The sequence below is a fragment of the Mesoplodon bidens genome (genome assembly GCF_964165515.1).
Source record: "Mesoplodon bidens genome assembly, chromosome: 1".
Lineage (NCBI taxonomy): Eukaryota > Metazoa > Chordata > Mammalia > Artiodactyla > Ziphiidae > Mesoplodon > Mesoplodon bidens.
This window is the reverse complement of record NC_138176.1, coordinates 171,363,639-171,385,546: the sequence shown is the minus strand read 5'-3', so window position 1 is coordinate 171,385,546 and position 21,908 is coordinate 171,363,639. Positions and strand designations below refer to the sequence as shown.

At 44.4% G+C, this 21,908-nt stretch overlaps 1 protein-coding gene across 3 annotated transcripts in view; it reads left to right on the top strand.

The window, feature by feature from the left end:
• The window catches only part of PALD1 (phosphatase domain containing paladin 1), a 141,964-nt gene that overhangs the window by 98,269 nt on the left and 21,787 nt on the right, over positions 1-21,908 (top strand). The window lies entirely within an intron of this gene.

Genomic DNA, 21,908 nt, shown 5'->3' with positions numbered 1-21,908 from the left:
GCCTAAGAAGCAAGAGACCATCGTTTTGGGGTGCATGAGGAGAGGGGATTCCTTCCCTGTCTGCCCACAGAAGGCAGAGCACCGCCTAAAAGAGCTTCAGAGACGGGCGCGAGCCATGGCTATCAGTGCAGACACAAGAGATGGGCAAAAACTCTAAGGCTGCTGTTTCAGCCAAGAGGCCCGTGTGCAAGCACAGGTCACAATCCACACCTCCCCGCCTGGGAGCCTGTGCAGCCTGCCACTTCCAGGGTCCTGTGATCCAGGGACAACTTCCCTGGGAGAACACATGGTGTGCCTTAGGCTGTTGCAACATCACACTGGCTTCTCACGCCACAGGCTGGCCCCGCATTCCGAACCCCTCCCTCCCTGCCGGCCTGAGTGAGCCAGAGCCCCATAATCAGCTGCTCCTTCAACCCCTCCTGTCTGAGCGAAGAACAGACACCAGAGGGCAACCTGCACACAGAGGTGGGGCCAAATCCAAAGCTGAACCCCAGGAGCTGTGTAAACAAAGAAGAGAAAGGGAAATTTCTCCCAGCAGCCTCAGGAGCAGTGGATTAAATCTCCACAATCAACTTGATATACCCTGCATCTGCAATACCTGAATAGACAACAAATCATCCCAAAACTGAGGTGGCAGACTTTGGGAGCAACTGTAGACTTGGAGATTGCTGTCTGCGATGAACTAGTTTCTGATTTTTTTTTTTTTTTTTTTTGTGGCACGCGGGCCTCTCACTGTTGTGGCCTCTCCCGTTGTGGAGCACAGGCTCTGGACATGCAGGCTCAGCGGCCATGGCTCATGGGCCTAGCTGCTCCGTGGCATGTGGGATCTTCCCGGACCGGGGCACGAACCCGTATCCCCTGCATCGGCAGGCGGACTCCCAACCACTGCACCATCAGGGAAGCCCTAGTTTCTGATTTTTATGTTTATCGTAGTATAGTTTTTAGTGCTTGTTATCACTGGTGGATTTGTTTATTGGTTTGGTTGCTCTCTTCTTTTTTTATTACTATTTAATTTTTTTAATTTTAATATTTAAAAAATTTTTTATTTTAATAACTTTATTTCACTTCATTTTATTTTTTCTTCCTTTCTTTTTTTTTTCTCCCTTTTCTTCTGAACTGTGTGGCTGACAGGGTCTTGGTACTCCAGCCAGGTGTCAGGCCTGAGCCTCTGAGGTGGGAGAGCCGAGTTCAGGACACTGGTCCACCAGTGACCTCCCGGCCCCACATAATATCAATCAGCAAAAGCTCTCCCAGAGATCTCCGTCTCAACGCTAAGACCCAGCTCCACTCAATGACCAGCAAGCTCCAGTGCTGGACACCCTATGCCAAACAACTAGCAAGACAGGAACACAACCCCACCCATTAGCAGACAGGCTGCCTAAAATCATACTAAGTTCACAGACACCCCAAAACACACCACTGGACGCACTCCTGCCTACCAGAAAGACAAGATCCAGCCTCATCCACCACAACACAAGCACCAGTCCCCTCCACCAGGAAGCCTACACAAGCCACGGAACCAACGATACCCACTGGGGGCAGACACCAAAAACTATGGGAATTACGAACCTGCAGCCTGCGAAAAGGAGACCCCAAACACAGTAAATTAAGCAAAATGAGAAGACAGAGAAATACACAGCAGATGAAGGAGCAAAGTAAAAACCCACCAGACCAAACCAATGAAGAGGAAATAGGCAGTCTACCTGAAAAAGAATTCAGAGTGATGATAGTAAAGATGATCCAAAATCTTGGAAACAGAATGGAGAAAATACAAGAAACATTAAACAAGAACCTAGAAGAGCTAAAGAGCAAACAAACAATGATGAACAACACAATAAATGAAATTAAAATTTCTCTAGAAGGAATCAATAGTAGAATAACTGAGGCAGAAAACCGGATAAGTGACCCGGAAGATAAAATAGTGGAAATAAGCACCGCACAGCAGAATAAAGAAAAAAGAATGAAAAGAATTGAGGACAGTCTCAGAGACCTCGGGGACAACATTAAACACACCAACATTCAATTATAGCGGTCCCAGAAGAAGAAGAGAAAGAGAAAGGGACTGAGAAAATACTTGAAGAGATTATAGCTGAAAACTTCCCTAATAGGGGAAAGGAAATAGTTAATCAAGTCCAGGAAGCACAGAGAGTCCCATACAGGATAAATCCAAGGAGAAACACACCAAGACACGTATTAATCAAACTAACAAAAATTAGGGGCCTCCCTGGTGGCGCAGTGGTTGAGAGTCCGCCTGCGGATGCAGGGGATACGGGTTCGTGCCCCGGTCTGGGAGGATCCCATATGCCGCGGAGCGGCTGGGCCCGTGAGCCATGGCCGCTGGGCCTGCGCGTCTGGAGCCTGTGCTCCGCAACGGGAGAGGCCACGACAGTGAGAGGCCCGCATACCGCAAAAAAAAAAAAAAAAAAAAAAAAAAAAACTAACAAAAATTAAATACAAAGAAGAAATATTAAAAGCAGCAAGGGAAAACAAACAAATAACATAGAAGGGAATCCCCATAAAGTTAACAGCTGATCTTTCAGCAGAAACTCTGCAAGCCAGAAGGGAAAGGCAGGACATATTTAAAGTGATGAAAGGGGAAAACCTACAACCAAGATTATGCTACACAGCAAACATCTCATTCAGATTCGATGGAGAAATTAAAACCTTTGCAAAGAAGCAAAAGCTAAGAGAATTCAGCACCAGCAAACCAGCTTTACAATAAATGCTAAAGGAATTTCTCTAGGCAGGAAACACAAGAGAAGGAAGAGACCTACAAAAACAAACCCAAAACAATTAAGAAAATGGTAATAGGAGCATACATATCAATAATTACCTTAAATGTAAACGGTTTAAATGCTCCAACCAAATAACAGACTGGCTGAATGGATACAAAAACAAGATCCATACATATGCTGTCTACAAAAGACCCACTTCAGACCTAGGGACACACACAGACTAAAAGTGAGGGGATGGAAAAAGATATTCCATGCAAATGGAAATCAAAAGAAAGCTGGAGTAGCAATTCTCATATCAGACAAAATAGACTTTAAAATAAAGACAATTACAAGAGGCAAAGAAGGATACTACATAAGGATCAAGGGATCAATCCAAGAAGAACATATAACAATTGTAAATATTTACGCACCCAACATAGGAGCACCTCAATACATAAGGCAAATGGTAACAGCCACAAAAGGGGAAATCGACAGTAACACAAGCATAGTAGGGGACTTTAACACCCCACTTTCACCAATGCACAGATCAAGATGAAAATAAATAAGGAAACACAAGCATTAAATGACATTAAACAAGATGGACTTAATTGATATTTTTAGGACATTCCATCCGAAAACAACAGAATACACTTTCTTCTCAAGTGCTCATGGAACATTCTCCAGGATAGATCACATGTTGGGTCACAAATTAAGCCTTGGTAAAGTTAAGAAAATGAAATTGTATCAAGTATCTTTTCTGACCACAATGCTATGAGACTAGATATCAATTACAGGAATAAATCTGTAAAAAATACAAATACATGGAGGTTAAACAATATACTACTTAATAACCAAGAGATCACTGAAGAAATCAAAGAGAAAACCAAAAAATACCTAGAAACAAATGACAACGAAAACATGACGAACCAAAATCAATGGATGCAGCAAAAGCAGTTCTAAGAAGGAAGTTTATAGCAATACAATCCTACCTCAAGAAACAAGAAAAATCTCAAATGAACAACCTAACCTTACACCTAAAGCAATTAGAGAAAGAAGAACAAAAAAGCCCCAAAGTTAGCAGAACAAAAGAAATCATAAAGATCAGATCAGAAATAAATAAAAAGAAATGAAGGAAACAATAGCAAAGATCAATAAAACTAAAAGCTGGTTCTTTGAGAAGATAAACAAAATTGATAAACCATTAGCCAGACTCATCAAGAAAAACATGGAGAAGACTCAAATCAACAGAATTAGAAATGAAAAAGGAGAAGTAACAACTGACACTGCAGAAATACAGAGGATCATGAGAGATTACTACAAGCAACTCTATGCCAATAAAATGGACAACCTGGAAGAAATGGACACATTCTCAGAAAAGCATAACCTTCCGAGACTGAAGCAGGAAGAAATAGAAAATATAAACAGACCAATCACAAGCACTGAAATTGAGACTGTTTTTAAAATCTTCCAATAAACAAAAGCCCAGGACCAGATGGCTTCACAGGTAAATTCTATCAAACATTTAGAGAAGACATAACATCTATCATTCTCAAACTCTTCCAAAATATAGCAGAGGGAGGACCACTCCCAAACTCATTCTACGAGGCCACCATCACCCTGATACCAAAACCAGACAAAGATGTCACAAAAAAAGAAAACTACAGGCCAATATCACTGATGAATATACATGCAAAAATCCACAACAAAATACTAGCAAACAGAATCCAACAGCACATTAAAAGGATCATACACCCTGATCAAGTGGGGTTTATCCCAGGAATGCAAGGATTCTTCAATATATGCAAATCAGTCAATGTGATAGACCATATTAACAAACTGAAGGATAAAAAACATGTGATCATCTCAATAGATGCAGAAAAAGCTTTTGACAAGGTTCAACACCCATTTATGACAAAAACCCTCCAGAAAGTAGGCATAGAGGGAACTTACCTCAACATAATAAAGGCCGTATATGACAAACCCACAGCCAACATTGTTCTCAGTGGTGAAAAACTGAAACCATTTCCACTAAGATCAGGAACAAGACAAGGTTGTCCACTCTCACCGCTGTTATTCAACATAGTTTTGGAAGTTTTAGCCACAGCAATCAGAGAAGAAAAAGAAATAAAAGGAATCCAAATCGGAAAAGAAGAAGTAAAGCTGTCACTGTTTGCAGATGACATGATACTAAACAGAGAATCCTAAAGATGCTACCAGAAAACTACTAGGGCTAATCAATGAATCTGGTAAAGTGGCAGGATACAAAATTAATGCACAGAAATCTCTTGCATTCCTATGCACTAATGATGAAAAATCTGAAAGAAATTAAGGAAGCACTCCCATATACCACTGCAACAAAAAGAATAAAATACCTACGAATAAACCTACCTAAGGAGACAAAAGACCTATATGCAGAAAACTATAAGACACTGATGAAAGAAATTAAAGATGATACAAACAGATGGAGAAATATACCACGTTCTTGGATTGGAAGAATCAACATTGTGAAAATGACTATGATACCTAAAGCAATCTACAGATTCATGCAATCCCTATCAAACTACCAATGGCATTTTTCACAGAACTAGAACAAATAATTTCACAGTCTGCATGGAAACAGAAAAGACCCCGAATAGCGAAAGCGATCTTGAGAAAGAAAAACAGAGCTGGAGGAATCAGGCTTCTGGACTTCAGACTAAAATAATCTGTACTTTCCTAAAATGCTACAGTAATCAAGACAGTATGGTACTGGCACAAAAACAGAAATATAGATCAATGGAACAGGATAGAAAGCCCAGAGATAAGCCCATGCACATATGGTCACCTTATAAAGGAGGTCACCTGATAAAGGAGGCAAGAATATACAATGGAGAAAAGGCAGCCTCTTCCATAAGTAGTGCTGGGAAAACTGGACAGCTACATGGAAAAGAATGAATTTAGAACACTCCCTAACACCATACCCAAAAATAAGCTCAAAATGGATTAAAGACCTAAATGTAAGGCCAGACACTGTAAAACTCTTAGAGGAAAACATCGGCAGAACACTCTATGACATAAATCACAGCAAGATCCTTTGTGACCCACCTCCTAGAGAAATGGAAATAAAAACAAAAATAAACAAAGGGAACCCAGTGAAACTTAAAACCTTTTGCACAGCAAAGGAAACCGTAAATGAGACGAAAAGACCGCCCTCAGAATGGGAGAAAATATTTGCAAAGGAAGCAACTGACAAAGGCTTAATATATAAAATATACAAGCAGCTCATGCAGCTCAATATCAAAAAAACAAACAACCCAATCCAAAAATGGGCAGAAGACTGAAATAGACATTTCCCCAAAGAAGCTATACAGATTGCCAAGAAACACATGAAAGGATGCTCATCATCACTAATTATTAGAGAAATGCAAATCAAGCCTACAGTGAGGTATCACCTCACACCGTTCAGAATGGCCATCATCAAAAAATCTACAAACAATAAATACTGGAGAGGGTGTGGAGAAAAGGGAACCCTCTTGCACTGTTAGTGGGAATGTAAATGGATACAGGCACTATGGAGAACAGTATGGAGGTTCCCTAAAAAACTAAAAATAGAACTACCATATGACCCGGCAATCCCACTACTGGGCATATACCCTGAGAAAACAATAATTCAAAAAGAGTCATGTACTCCAATGTTCAGTGCAGCACTATTTACAATAGCCAGGTCATGAAAGCAACCTAAATGCCCATCGACAGACAAATGGATAAAGAAGATGTAGTACATATATACCAATGGAATATTAGCCATAAAAAGGAATGAACTTGGGTCATTTGTAGAGACATGGATGAATCTAGAGACTGTCATACAGAGTGAAGTAAGTCAGAAAGAGAAAAACAAATATCATATATTAACGCATATATGTGGAACCTAGAAAAATGGTAGAGATGGACCTGTTTGCAGGGCAGAAAATGAGACACGGATGTAGAGAACAATGCTACAGACACCAAGTGGGGAAAGTGGTGGGGGGCGGGTGGTGGTGTGATGAATTGGGAGATTGGGATTGACATATACACACTAATATGTATAAAATGGATAACTAATAAGAACCTGCTGTATAAAAAAATAAGTAAAATAAAATTCAAAACTTCAAAAAAAAGGTGTGGCACATGTATACAATGGAATATTACTCAGCCATAAAAAAGAAATGAGATTGAGTTATTTGTAGTGAGATGGATGGACCTAGAGTCTGTCATACAGAGTGAAGTGTGTCAGAAAGAGAAAACAAATACTGTATGCTAACACATATATATGGAATCTAAAAAAAAAAAAGGTTCTAAAGAACCTAGGGGCAGGAGAGCAATAAAGATGCAGACGTAGAGAATGGACTTGAGGACATGTGGAGGGGGAAGGGTAAGCTGGGACGAAGTGAGAGAGTGGCATGGACATATATACACTACCAAATGTAAAATAGATAGCTAGTGGGAAGCAGCCGAATAGCACAGGGAGATCAGCTCAGTGCTTTGTGACCACCTAGAGGGGTGGGATAGGGAGGGTGGGAGGAAGACGCAAGAGGGAGAGGATATGGGGATATATGTATACATATAGCTGATTCACTTTGTTATGCAGCAGAAACTAACACATTATAAAGCAATTATACTCCAATAAAGATGTTTAAAAAAAGGAGATGGAGACAAAGATGTTTCCCTTTCATGCTGGTTGATCTCATGGGGTGTTTGGGTTTCCCAGGGGAAAAGTCAGTGTCCTGCCAGCAGGTTGACGTCATGGCCCTTTTAAGAAGAAGCAGGGAACCAGCTGTTGTGGAGATTAACTGTGAGCCCAGATGTGCAGTCGAGCCCCACAGTAAACAAATTGCCATTATAGCCTGTAAAGCAATAGCAGCTGTTCTAGTTCTGGCCAGCCGGCCTTGCATATCTGGCTTTTGGGAAGAGAAGGGCTCGTGGAGCAGGACTTCTTCCAAGCATTGGGAGGGTGGTGCTTCTGGGGTTTGCCCACCCAGCAGATTCGGGGTGACAGGGCTGTCGGGTCCTTCGGCCATGTCCACTGAGTGTCAGGGACCAGCTGGCTTGAGGAATCAGGGCCCAGTCCCTCTCAGCTGAAAGAGCATGCAGACATCATTGTTCTAGCTCCTCCTTTTACAGCAGGGGACCCCAGGGTCTGGAGGGAGTTTTATGTGATTGTGATGTACTAAAGAGAACTGGTTGGGGTTGGAGCTCAGTCTTGGATCAAAGTCAAGGTTCATATGGTAAGTCTCTTTGGCTAGTCTGGGGTGAGCGTGTGGCCATGGTCATTTCATCTGTGGCCTGGGTTGGCTGTCAGTCCGTAGCTGCTCTTGAAGGTCCTGTCAGTGACGGAGGTTGGTCTCTTTCTGTGTGGCAGTAATGCTAACCAGTGACCTTGTTCTTAGCTGTACCAGACCCACCTGCCACCCTATCACCCCCTCCCTAACAGATAAAAGCCAGGCAGGTGCCCAGTCTGCCCCTGCTTGGTGTTTGGCTGCCTGGGCTGTGGAAGTCTTGGCTGGAAAGGACCTTGTCTGGCAGGCGGTGGGTGGGGGAGGGGAGCCCCATGAGCAGGTTAGGGTGGTAGGCCTGGCCTTTCTGGGGTCACAACTTGCCTAGGCCAAGTGGATACCAGCTGTGCCCAGAGAAAGAGCTGCCCCAGCTGGAACTGACTCAGTTGGTGACTGAGCCCATTGTGAAACAAGAGGTCTGGATAGGTAACAATCAAGAGCCATCCCTCGCCTTCCATGAGAGGTTCTTTTTTTTTTTTTCAGATTTACTCATTCATTTATTCACTTATTTAGCAAACAGATATTTTAAAAATTAATTAATTTATTTATAGCTGTGTTGGGTCTTCGTTGCTGTGCGTGGGCTTTCTCTAGTTGCGGCGAGCAGGGGCCACTCTTCATCGCGGCATGGGCCTCTCTCACTGTCGCGGCCTCTATTATTGCGGAGCAGAAGCTCCAGACGCGCAGGCTCAGTAGTTGTGGCTCACGGGCCTAGTTGCTCCGCGGCATGTGGGATCTTCCCAGACCAGGGCTTGAACCCGTGTCCCCTGCATTGGCAGGCAGATTCTCAACCACTGCGCCACCATGGAAGTCCATAGCAAACAGATATTGATTGAGTTTCTGCTGTGGTCATAGCACAGGCTACAAACACATTTCAACAACTCTTATAAGAAATTATCTTTGGTTTCTGGTTTATAATTTTAGATGTGTATACTTAAACTGAAATTATACTACTTAAATTGGTCAAATAGATCTTCAAACTAAAGAACAACAATAGAATAATTTGGAACTGTCGGGGAGAAAGAATCAGGCAGTTTGAAAACTAAGAGTTACAGACATTTCACTGGAACCCTGAAAACTGAACATGTTAATTTATCAATTATTTATTCATTTGATTGAACTGCTAAATTATATTAGACTATAATTTCCATACTTAGTCTTTTCACAGTAAGAAATACTTGGGGATTTAGAAATCCATTATTATGCATAAATGCATATAGAGAAGATTTCAATTATACTGAAACTGTTTGACCCTCAGTTCAAAGTGTTCTAATGATATTTTGCAAATTGAATCCCCGTATAAAGCTCAGTAGTTTGTTGTTATCTGAGTTTGAATATACAGCTTTAGATACATCATATGTTCATTCTACTTTCCCACTGTATTTTTTAAACATCTTTATTGGAGTATAATTGCTTTACAATGGTGTGTTAGTTTCTGCTTTATAGCAAAGTGAATCAGCTATACATATACATACATCCCCATATCTCCTCCCCCCTGCATCTCCCTCCCACCCTCCCTATCCCACCCCTCTAGGTGGTCACAAAGCACTGAGCTGATCTCTCTGTCCTTGTGCTATGAGGCTGCTTCCCACTAGCTATCTATTTTACATTTGGTAGTGTATGTATGTCCATGTCACTCTCTCACTTCGTCCCAGCTTACCCTTCCCCCTCCCCGTGTCCTCAAGTCCATTCTCTACATCTGCGTCTTTATTCCTGTCCTGCCCCTAGGTTTTTCATAACCATATAAAAATTTTTTTTAGATTCCATATATAGGTGTTAGCATGCGGTATTTGTTTTTCTCTTTCTGACTTACTTCACTCTGTATGACACACTCTAGGTGTATCCACCTCACTACAATAACTCAGTTTTGTTTCTTTTTGTGGCTGAGTAATATTCCATTGTATATATGTGCCACATCTTATTTAATCATTCATCTGTCGATGGACACTTAGATTGCTTCCATGTCCTGGCTATTGTAAATAGAGCTGCATTTTGGTACATGACTCTTTTTAAATTATGGTTTTCTCAGGGTATATGCCCAGTAGTGGGATTGCTGGGTCATATGGTAGTTCTATTTTTAGTTTTTTAGGGAACCTCCATACTGTTCTCCATAGTGGCTGTACCAATTCACATTCCCACCAGCAGTGCAAGAGTGTTCCCTTTTCTCCACACCCTCTCCAGCATCTACTGTTTGTAGATTTTTTGATGATGGCCATTCTGACTGGTGTGAGGTGATACCTCATTGTAGTTTTGATTTGCATTTCTCTAATGATTAGTGCTGTTGAACATCCTTTCATGTGTTTGTTGGCAATCTGTATATCTTCTTTGGAGAAATGTCTATTTAGGTCTTGGGTTGGGTTTTTTGTTTTTTGGATTGGGTTGTTTGTTTTTTTGATATTGAGCTGTATGAGCTACTTGTATATTTTGGAGATTAATCCTTTGGCAGTTGCTCCATTTGAAAATATTTTCTCCCATTCTGAGGGTTGTCTTTTTATCTTGTTTATGGTTTCCTTTGCTGTGCAAAAGCTTTTAAGTTTCATTAGGTCCCATTTATTTATTTTTGTTTATATTTCCATTTCTCTAGGAGGTGGGTCAAAAGGATCTTGCTGTGATTTATGTCATAGAGTGTTCTGCCTATGTTTTCCTCTAAGAGTTTTATACTGTCTGGCCTTACATTTAGGTCTTTAGTCCATTTTGAGTTTATTTATTTATTTATTTATTTATTTATTTATTTTGCGGTACGCGGGCCTCTCACTGTTGTGGCCTCTCCCATTGTGGAGCACAGTCTCCGGATGCGCAGGCTCAGCGGCCATGGCTCACGGGCCCAGCCGCTCTGTGGCATGTGGGATCTTCCCAGACCGGGGCACGAACCCATGTCCCCTGCGTCGGCAGGCAGACTCTCAACCACTGCGCCACCAGGGAAGCCCTTGAGTTTATTTTTGCGTATGGTGTTAGGGAGTGTTCTAATTTCATACTTTTACATGTAGCTGTCCAGTTTTCCCAGCACCACTTATGGAAGAGGCTGTCTTTTCTCCATTGTATATTCTTGCCTCCTTTATCAAAGATAAGGTGACCATATGTGCATGAGTTTATCTCTGGGCTTTCTATTCTGCTCCATTCATCTATATTTCTGTTTTTGTGCCAATACCATACTGTCTTGATTACTGTAGATTTTTAATATAGTCTGAAGTCTGGGAGCCTGATTCCTCCAGCTCCTTCTATCTTTCTGAAGATTGCTTTGGCTATTCGGGATCTTTTCTGTTTCCATACAAATTGTGAAATATTTTGTTCTAGTTCTATGAAAAATGCCATTGGTACTTCGATAGGGACTGCATGAATCTGTAGATTGCTTTGGGTATCATAGTCATTTTCACAATGTTGATTCTTCCAATCCAAGAATGTGGTATATTTCTCCATCTGTTTGTATCATCTTTAATTTCTTTCATCAGTGTCTTATAGTTTTCTGCATATAGGTCTTTTGTCTCCTTAGGTAGGTTTATTCGTAGGTATTTTATTCTTTTTGTTGCAGTGGTATATGGGAGTGCTTCCTTAATTTCTCTTTCAGATTTTTCATCATTAGTATATAGGAATGCAAGAGATTTCTGTGCATTAGTTTTGTATCCTGCCACTTTACCAGATTCATTGATTAGCTCTAGTAGTTTTCTGGTAGCATCTTTAGGATTCTCTGTTTAGTATCATGTCATCTGCAAACAGTGACAGCTTTACTTCTTCTTTTCCGATTTGGATTCCTTTTATTTCTTTTTCTTCTCTGATTGCTGTGGCTAAAACTTCCAAAACTATGTTGAATAACAGCGGTGAGAGTGGACAACCTTGTCTTGTTCCTGATCTTAGTGGAAATGGTTTCAGTTTTTCACCACTGAGAACAATGTTGGCTGTGGGTTTGTCATATACGGCCTTTATTATGTTGAGGTAAGTTCCCTCTATGCCTACTTTCTGGAGGGTTTTTGTCATAAATGGGTGTTGAACCTTGTCAAAAGCTTTTTCTGCATCTATTGAGATGATCACATGTTTTTTATCCTTCAGTTTGTTAATATGGTCTATCACATTGACTGATTTGCATATATTGAAGAATCCTTGCATTCCTGGGATAAACCCCACTTGATCAGGGTGTATGATCCTTTTAATGTGCTGTTGGATTCTGTTTGCTAGTATTTTGTTGTGGATTTTTGCATGTATATTCATCAGTGATATTGGCCTGTAGTTTTCTTTTTTTGTGACATCTTTGTCTGGTTTTGGTATCAGGGTGATGGTGGCCTCGTAGAATGAGTTTGGGAGTGGTCCTCCCTCTGCTATATTTTGGAAGAGTTTGAGAATGATAGATGTTATGTCTTCTCTAAATGTTTGATAGAATTTACCTGTGAAGCCATCTGGTCCTGGGCTTTTGTTTATTGGAAGATTTTAAAAACAGTCTCAATTTCAGTGCTTGTGATTGGTCTGTTTATATTTTCTATTTCTTCCTGCTTCAGTCTCGGAAGGTTATGCTTTTCTGAGAATGTGTCCATTTCTTCCAGGTTGTCCATTTTATTGGCATAGAGTTGCTTGTAGTAATCTCTCATGATCCTCTGTATTTCTGCAGTGTCAGTTGTTACTTCTCCTTTTTCATTTCTAATTCTGTTGATTTGAGTCTTCTCCATGTTTTTCTTGATGAGTCTGGCTAATGGTTTATCAATTTTGTTTATCTTCTCAAAGAACCAGCTTTTAGTTTTATTGATCTTTGCTATTGTTTCCTTCATTTCTTTTTATTTATTTCTGATCTGATCTTTATGATTTCTTTTGTTCTGCTAACTTTGGGGCTTTTTTGTTCTTCTTTCTCTAATTGCTTTAGGTGTAAGGTTAGGTTGTTCATTTGAGATTTTTCTTGTTTCTTGAGGTAGGATTGTATTGCTATAAACTTCCTTCTTAGAACTGCTTTTGCTGCATCCATTGATTTTGGTTCGTCATGTTTTCGTTGTCATTTGTTTCTAGGTATTTTTTGGTTTTCTCTTTGATTTCTTCAGTGATCTCTTGGTTATTAAGTAGTATATTGTTTAACCTCCATGTATTTGTATTTTTTACAGATTTATTCCTGTAATTGATATCTAGTCTCATAGTGTTGTGGTAGGAAAAGATACTTGATACGATTTCACTTTATTAAATTTACCAAGACTTGATTGGTGACCCAACATGTGATCTATCCTGGAGAATGTTCCATGAGCACTTGAGAAGAAAGTGTTTTCTGTTGTTTTCAGATGGAATGTCCTGTAAATGTCAATTAAGTCCATCTTGTTTAATATGTCATTTAATGCTTGTGTTTCCTTACTTATTTTCATCTTGATAATCTGTGCATTGGTGAAAGTGGGGTGTTAAAGTCCCCTACTATGCTTGTGTTACTGTCGATTTCCCCTTTTGTGGCTGTTACCACTTGCCTTATGTATTGAGGTGCTCCTATGTTGGGTCCGTAAATGTTTACAGTTGTTATATGTTCTTCTTGGATTGATCCCTTGATCCTTATGTAGTATCCTTCTTTGCCTCTTGTAATAGTCTTTATTTTAAAGTCTATTTTGTCTGATATGAGAATTGCTACTCCAGCTTTCTTTTGATTTCCATTTGCATGGAATATCTTTTTTCATCCCTTCACTTTTAGTCTGTATGTGTCCCTAGGTCTGAAGTGGGTCTTTTGTAGACAGCATATATATGGATCTTGTTTTTGTATCCATTCAGTCAGTCTGTTTTTTTTGGTTGGAGCATTTAATCCATTTACATTTAAGGTAATTATTGATATGTATGCTCCTATTACCATTTTCTTAATTGTTTTGGGTGTGTTTTTGTAGGTCTTTTCCTTTTCCTGTGTTTCCTGCCTGGAGAAGTTCCTTTAGCATTTATTGTAAAGCTGGTTTGCTGGTGCTGAATTCTCTTACCTTTTGCTTCTTTGTAAAGGTTTTAATTTCTCCATCGAATTTGAATGAGATCCTTGCTTGAAAGGTTTTCCCCTTTCATCTCTTTAAATATGTCCTGCCTCTCCCTTCTGGCTTGCAGAGCTTCTGCTGAGAGATCAGCTGTTAACCTTATGGGGATTCCCTTCTATGTTATTTGTTTGTTTTCCCTTGCTGCTTTTTAATATTTTTTCTTTGTATTTAATTTTTGTTAGTTTGATTAATATGTGTCTTGGCATGTTTCTCCTTGGATTTATCCTGTATGCGACTCTCTGTGCTTCCTGGACTTGATTAACTATTTCCTTTCCCCTATTAGGGAAGTTTTCAGCTATAATCTCTTCAAATATTTTCTCAGTCCCTTTCTTTTTCTCTTCTTCTTCTGGGACCCCTATAATTTGAATGTTGGTTCATTTAATGTTGTCCCCGAGGTCTCTGAGAGTGTCCTCAATTCTTTTCATTCTTTTTTCTTTTTTCTGCTCTGCGGTAGTTATTTCCACTGTTTTATCTTCCAGGTCACTTATCTGTTCTTCTGCCTCAGTTATTTATTCTTTCTAGAGAATTTTAAATTTCATTTATTGTGTTGTTTGTCACTGCTTGTTTCCTCTTTAGTTTTTCTAGGTCCTTGTTTAATGCTTCTTGTATTTTCTCCATTCTATTTCCAAGATTTGGATCATCTTTTCTATCATTACTCTGAATTCTTTTTCAGGTAGACTATTTCCTCTTCATTTTTTTGGTCTGGTGGGTTTTTGCCTTGCTCCTTCATCTGCTGTGTGTTTCTCTGGTTTCTGATTTTGCTTAGCTTACTGTGTTTGGGGTCTCCTTTTTGCAGGCTGCAGGTTCATAGTTCCCATTGTTTTTGGTGTCTGCCCCTAGTGGCGAAGGTTGGTTCAGTGGCTTGTGTAGGCTTCCTGGTGGAGGGGACTGGTGCCTGTGTTCTGGAGGATGAGGCTGGATCTTGTCTTTCTGGTGGGCAGGTCCATGTCTGGTGGTGTGTTTTGGAGTGTCTGTGACCTTATTATGATTTTAGGCACAGGCCTGACACCCGGCCGGAGCACCAAGACCGTGTCAGCCACACAGCTCAGAAGAAAAGGGAGAAATAAAATAAATAAAGAAATAAAATGAAATTAAGTTATAAAATAAAAAATAAAAACAATTATTAAAAAAATTAAAAAGTAATAAAAAAAAGAAAAACGAGAGCATCCAAACCAAAAAACAAATCCAGCAATGATAATAAGCGCTAAAAACTATATTAAAAAAAATCAAAAAGCAAAACAGCAACAAAAAAAAAAACCGGATGGACAGAACCCTAGGACAAATGGCCAAAGGAAAGCTATACAGACAAAATCACATAAAGAAGCATACACGTACACACTCACAAAAAGAGAAAAAGGAAAAAAATATATATATCATCGCTCCCAAAGTCCACCTCCTCAATTTTGTATGATTCATTGTCTATTCAGGTATTCCACAGATGCAGGATACATGAAGTTGATTGTGGAGATTTAATCCGCTGCTCCCGAGGCTGCTGGGAGCAATTTCCCTTTCTCTTCTTTGTTCGCACAGCTCTTGGGGTTCAGCTTTGGATGTGGCCCTGCCTCTGCATGTAGGTCGCCTGCGGGCGTCTGTTCCTGCCCAGACAGGGCAGGGTTAAAGGAGCAGCTGATTCGGGGGCTCTGGCTCACTCAGGCCGGGGGGAGGGAGGGGTATGGATGCGGGGTGAGCCTGTGTTGGCAGACGCCGGTGTGACATTGCACCAGCCTGAGGCGTGCCGTGTGTTCTCCCGGGGAAGTTGTCCCTGGATCCCGGGACCCTGGCAGTGGCGGGCTGCACAGGCTCCCAGGAGGGGAGGTGTGGATCGTGACCTGTGCTTGCACACAGGCTTCTTGGTGGCGGCAGCAGCAGCCTTAGCGTCTCATGCCCGTCTCTGGGGTCTGCGCTGATAGCCGTGGCTCTCGCCCGTCTCTGGAGCTCGGTTAGGCGGTTTTCTGAATCACCTCTCCTCACGCACCCCGAAACAATTGTCTCTTGCCTCTTAGGCAGGTGCAGACTTTTTTCCGGACTCCCTCCCGGCTAGCTGGGGCGCACTAGCCCCCTTCAGGCTGTGTTCACGCGGCCAACCACAGTGCCCTCCCTGGGATCCGACCTCCGAAGCCCGAGCCTCAGCTCCCAGCCCCAACCTGTCCCGGCGGGTGAGCAGACAAGCCTCTCGGGCTGGTGAGTGCCGGTCGGCGCCGATCCTCTGTGCGGGAATCTCTCTGCTTTGCCCTCTGCACCCCTGTTGCTGTGCTCTCCTCCGTGGCTCCGAAGCTTCCCTCCTCTGCCACCCGCAGTCTCCACCCGCGAAGGCACTTCCTCGTGTGTGGAAACCTTTCCTCCTTCACGGCTCCCTCCCACTGGTGCAAGTCCCGTCCCTATTATTTAGTCTCTGTTTTTTCTTTTTTCTTTTGCCCTACCCAGGTACGTGGAGAGTTTCTTGCCTTCTGGGAGGTCTGAGGTCTTCTGCCAGCGTTCAGTAGGTGTTCTGTAGGAGTTGTTCCACATGTACATGTATTTCTGATGTATTTGTGGGGAGGAAGGTGATCTCCGTCTTACTTTTCCACCATCTTGAAGGTCTCCCTCCCATGAGAGGTTCTTGCTTCTACTGTCAGTAACAGAGAGGAGGGTGGCTGACCCAGTCCCACGTCCACCTTGACCCAGGCAGTGTGTGGCCCTTCTGTGGCTCCTTTACACAAAGAGGAGCGAGGGACAACCGTTGCCTGGACTGGAATCAGCTTAGTGGTGCTTCAGCCCAACCAAGTCAGAGACGGGACCAGAGATCTAGACACAGAATCCCTGATCCACGACCAGGGCTGGACGTGATAAAGAGGTCGGTTTCTGTGTCACATGATGGTTCATGGTTAGAACCTTCTTCCTTCTGTGTAGAACAGCTACCTTCAGAGGTAATGAGTTCTCTGTCTCTGGGAGAGTTCAAGCAGAGGCTGGAAGATTCTTTGGTAGGCTTTATTCATTCATTCATTTATCCATCTAATCACCCATCCAATATTTTTCAAGGATCAAACTTATGTTAGGTGCTGGACTAGTTGATTCAACTGTGAATTAGATAGAAATGGCCCTTGGCCTCACGGCACTGTGATGGGGAAATAATGAGGACTATGGGAGCAGGGTACGGGGGTCCATGACCTAGACCTGCAAGCCAGGGAAGGCTTCCCAGAGGAAGCCACCTTTGAAGCTGAAGCCTGAAGGCTGAGGAGGACTTAGTCTGGTTAGAGGAGAAAAGTTCCAGAAAGAGGTGGCAGCACATGTGAAGAGCTAGAGAGAGCGTGGCCAGCAGAGGAATGGACATGCTCAGTGAGGCAGGGCTTGGGCGATGGGCGGGGTAGGGGGCGGGAAAGGCAGAGTTGAGAGTGAGGTCAGCGTGTGGATCACACTAGGGGCTGTGGACTGCATCGCAAGAGCCACAAGGAACTAATGAAGAGCTTCAAGCAAGGCAATGATGTGGTCAGATGTGCATCTGAGCTGGTTTCCCCAGAGACAGACCTTAAGACAGGCATTTGCAAACAGGTAGTTTCTGTGGGAGGTGATTCCAGATAATACCAGTAGGGAAGTGGGGAATTGAGACCGGGAAGGGAGACAGCCAGGAGAGCGCTTGGGGTCAAGCAGGTCACCATTGTGAGTACTGGAGCTTAACCCTGCTGGGAAACTCTGGGAGCCACTGCAGAATATGCCCCTCAGAGTTATCCACCCCCGCCCAGGCAGAGGGAGCTGGGCTATTTATACACCACTTCCCATTAGCCATCGGTTGAGGGCTCTTCCAGGCTGGGTCGGGCATGGACACTGATCCCCAGCACTTCTGGCCTCCCCGTGGGACCCTCAGGCAGACATGGAGGGCCAGCATGGAGCGGGCTGAGGGGATACGGGGAGGGTGCCAGCACCACTGTGGCTGTGAGTTGGAGGGACGGTGAGGGGCAGACAGGAGCCTAGTGATCAGTGAGGAGGCCACAGGAAGACTCGTCCAAGCAAGAGATGTTGATGGCCTGGGCCAGAGAGGCTGTGGTTATGAGCAGAAGAGGCTGAACTGGCTGGCCTTGGTGACGGATGTGGGGGAATGAAGATCATTGCAGAGAGGACTCACAGCCTATCAAAGCTGCAAGGGGCCCCCTGCGCATCCCCCCGGGCTCTCCCCACCCCCAGACTGCTGTCCTCCAGCAGATCCTCCTCCACTCACACGTCAGAGACACTGACGCCGCCGCCACAGCAGCTGGGGGCCACACCTCAGAGACCACGAAGTGTGTTTGAAGGGAGATGAAGGTGCTGTGGCAACTGCATAAAAAACAAAAACCAGGCTGTTGTCAACCCCAGCCCGAAGTCTTGGAAGAGATCACTTGGGCGGGGAGAGAGAGAGAGGAAACAAAAAGCAATTCAGCCCAGCCCACAGCCTGAGTGCCACCCTGCTCCCTGAATCTCCTCCGGGCCCACATCATCTCCCCATCAGACACAGGCCACAAGGAGCCAGATGCGCCGCATGGCTTGTTCACTGGCCCCAGGACCTGGTTGACAGAAGGTGCTCAGTAACCATCGGTGAATGATGGAACCCACGAAAGGTCCCTGCCCTTCTGTGCTCCATGCCCTGGGGAGGGAAGTGCTGGGGGCAATTGAATGGTGGCTCTAAGGACAGGGCCCACCAGGGTGGGATGGGAGGACAGTTGGGAAAGGGGATGGGGGTGTTGAAGCAGCAAGGGGAAAGATGGAATGGTGTCATCACCAGGGTTATTAGTTGCCAGAAATAAAAGCCAAGTCTGGGTGAAATAAGTAGAAAAATAATTCAGCCCTAACCAGTGACACATGGGAAGTGGTGTATGGCCGCCCAGCTCCCTCCATCCCAGCTGGGATAACTCTTCATTGGCTCTGGTTGCCCATATGGTGACTTGCTGGATAAAGCCCCTGTTATGGGTCACCCTCCCTCCCCTGGCCTACTTGCCCTCTCCCCTAGTGGGCTTCCTGGGGTCACTTCCAACATAATTACCTGTACTCTAATCTGGTCTCAGCATCAGCTTCTGAAGGGACCCCATGCCTGGGCAGCTGCATCTGACTGGCAGATCCAGTCACATGTCCTTTCCTAGTTGCAGGGGAGGTTGGAGAAGCAAGAATAGGGCATTTTCAGCTTCTGAGGGGAGGTGGCTCTGCTTCCCACCAGACTCATTGGTGGTGTGCCATCAGCACCCCTATAGGAAGCTGTCCTAATCTGTTCAGGCTGCTATAACAAAATACTCCAAACTGGGTGGGTTTTGTTTTTTGTTTTTTGTTTTTTGCGGTACGCGGGCCTCTCACTGTTGTGGCCTCTCCCGTTGCGGAGCACAGGCTCCGGACGCGCAGGCTCAGTGGCCATGGCTCGGGGGCCCAGCCGCTCCGCGGCATATGGGATCTTCCCGGACCGGGGCACGAACCCATGTCCCCTGCATCAGCAGGCGGACTCTCAACCACTGCGCCACCAGGGAAGCCCCAAACTGGGTGGTTTTTAAACAACAGAAATTTATTTCTTACAGTTCTAGAGGCTGGAAGTCCAAGATCAAGGTGCTGGCAGATTCAGTGGGCCTGCTTTCTGGTTTATAGAAGGCATTTTCTCACTGTGTCCTCACATAGGGGAAGGGACCAGGGATCTCTCTGGGGCCTCTTTTATAAGGGCAGTAACCTACATTATGAGGGCACCACCCTCATGACCTAATCACCTCCAAAGGCCCCACCTCCTAATACAATCACCCTGAGGATTACTATTTCAATACATGAATTGTGGGGAGACACAAACATTAGACCACAGCCTAAATGGCATATTCAAATTATGGTAATTTGAGGAGGGTTTTTTTTTTTTTTTTTTTTTTGCGGTACGCGGGCCTCTCACTGTTGTGGCCTCTCCCGTCGCGGAGCACAGGCTCCGGATGCGCAGGCTCAGCGGCCATGGCTCACGGGCTCAGCCGCCCCGTGGCACGAACCCGTGTCCCTTGCATTGGCAGGCAGACCCTCAACCACTGTGCCACCAGGGAAGCCCTTGAGGACGGTTTTTATTTATTTGTTTATTTGTTTTTATAAAGGGCCTATTTAGAAAGGTGTAGGGGGCTGTAGAGACGCAGAAGGGGTAGTACAATAACTCGGGATTAGTAGTGGTGAAGCGGTTACCATCCCTAGGTCTGAAGGGACGAGAGGAGGGAGCAGTGGCTGGAACCCAGAAAGAGAGAGACATGCAGAGACTTCCCAGAGAGGAGCAGTGATACAGGGACACAGTCAACCCAAGGCCACCTCACTGAGAGGCACTGAGGGCAGTCCATGGCCTGTCACTGTGCTCTCCCCTTCTCTCTTCCTCCCATATCTTGCTCACTGACAGGCAGACTCAGATCGGCCAGCCTCTGGGCCAGAGCTGGGTGGAGCAGGGTACGGATGAGACCTGAGGGCAGATGGAAGACACCAGGCACAGCAAGGGACATCCCGAACAAACAAGGGGCCCCAAGTGTGACAAAATGTCAGCGAAATGTCAATGAAAATGTCTCATTAGGGCTGAGAGCCCCATAGCTGCCCCTCAACAACATCAGCCGTTCCTTTTCCTCGGTAATACCACTCCTTTCCCCCAAGGGCCCTCCTGTCGGGGTCCCACGGGTCTCTCCAGAGCTGTGCCCACGTGGAGTGCCCACGACTCACGGAGACCTGGCTCGGCCACTAACCTCAGCAACCACGGTCAAATCCCTTCTTCTGAGCCTCAGTTTCCTTAAATGCAAAACTGGGAGGGTTAAGCAGATGAACTTCCAGGACTGCTTCTATAGCACTGACCTTCTAGAAAGGCTCGTGGCCCCCTTCCAAACAGTCCTGGGAATGGAGTAAAACACAGACTGTCCTTTTGGGGAAACCAAGCCTCAGGGGGACTTGCTGGAGGTCACTGACCACGTGGGGACTAGAACAAGCCTGCCATCTCTTGTCAGAGTTGTTTCCGGAGCCAGGCCTGCCCTGGCCTTGCTTTCCTTGAGGGTACGGCCCATACCCATGTTTACTTTCAATGAGTGCAGCAGGCAGCATGAAGTTGCGTGGTTTCTCTTGTGCTCTTGTTTGTGCATGTGGCTGTGAAGGGAAAGGTGTAAGAATGGTGGTTTCAACCAGGCTTCTAGAGCTTGGCAATCCCCCCACCCAACTTGGGGATCCAGGGTCAGTGCAATGTCACTGCTGGGCTTTTGAGCCTATGGGTCCACGCGGACCTCAAAGGGCTTAATTTGTAGGGCGTTTCAAAGAGAGTCAGGAGGGCTGTGTCAGCAACTCTGAACCCCACTGACAACAGCCCTTCACAGACGAATCCTACCAGGTCTAGGAAGCTACCCTGAGTCTTGCCGCCCACCCCATGGGCCTGTGTTCTGAGGCCTGTGTCCCAGGCACATGAAACAAGGACCAGTTCATTTTATATCACAACCTGAGGCTCTGGGGATTCCTGCATGCCGAGCCCAGGAGGCCCTCAGACACTACCTGGTTGAAACCATCACCTTCTGTCCTCGAACTGTGGGACAGGGGAGAGCTGTTAAGTCTGCCAGATGGGTTCTGCTGAAATTAGAGTTTCCAAACTGGTTGCTCCGGATCAGTCATGGCCTGCACACATGTCCTCTTTGGTTCGTACTGTGCTTGCCCATGTAGGTTTATTTTTACAAAGTGAAATGAATTGCCAACCCTCAGAAGTCATGCTGGGATTTCTGGTTACTTTAAGAAATTAGAAAACCTGGCAGCACTGGGCTCACATTCCTGCCTGGGAATGTTTGGCTGGTGCAGACTGCCCCTCCCCCCACCCCCTCCCTGGATAAGACGTGCCCTTCGGTTCACCAGAATCCTCACGAGTCCCTCTTGTTTCTCTGCTCAGAGCTGAATGCCCATTGGCATTTATCACTGTTCATGCTGCTGTTACTCGAATCAGAGAGTTATGAGGAAAGTAAAATATTTTGGGTCCCCCC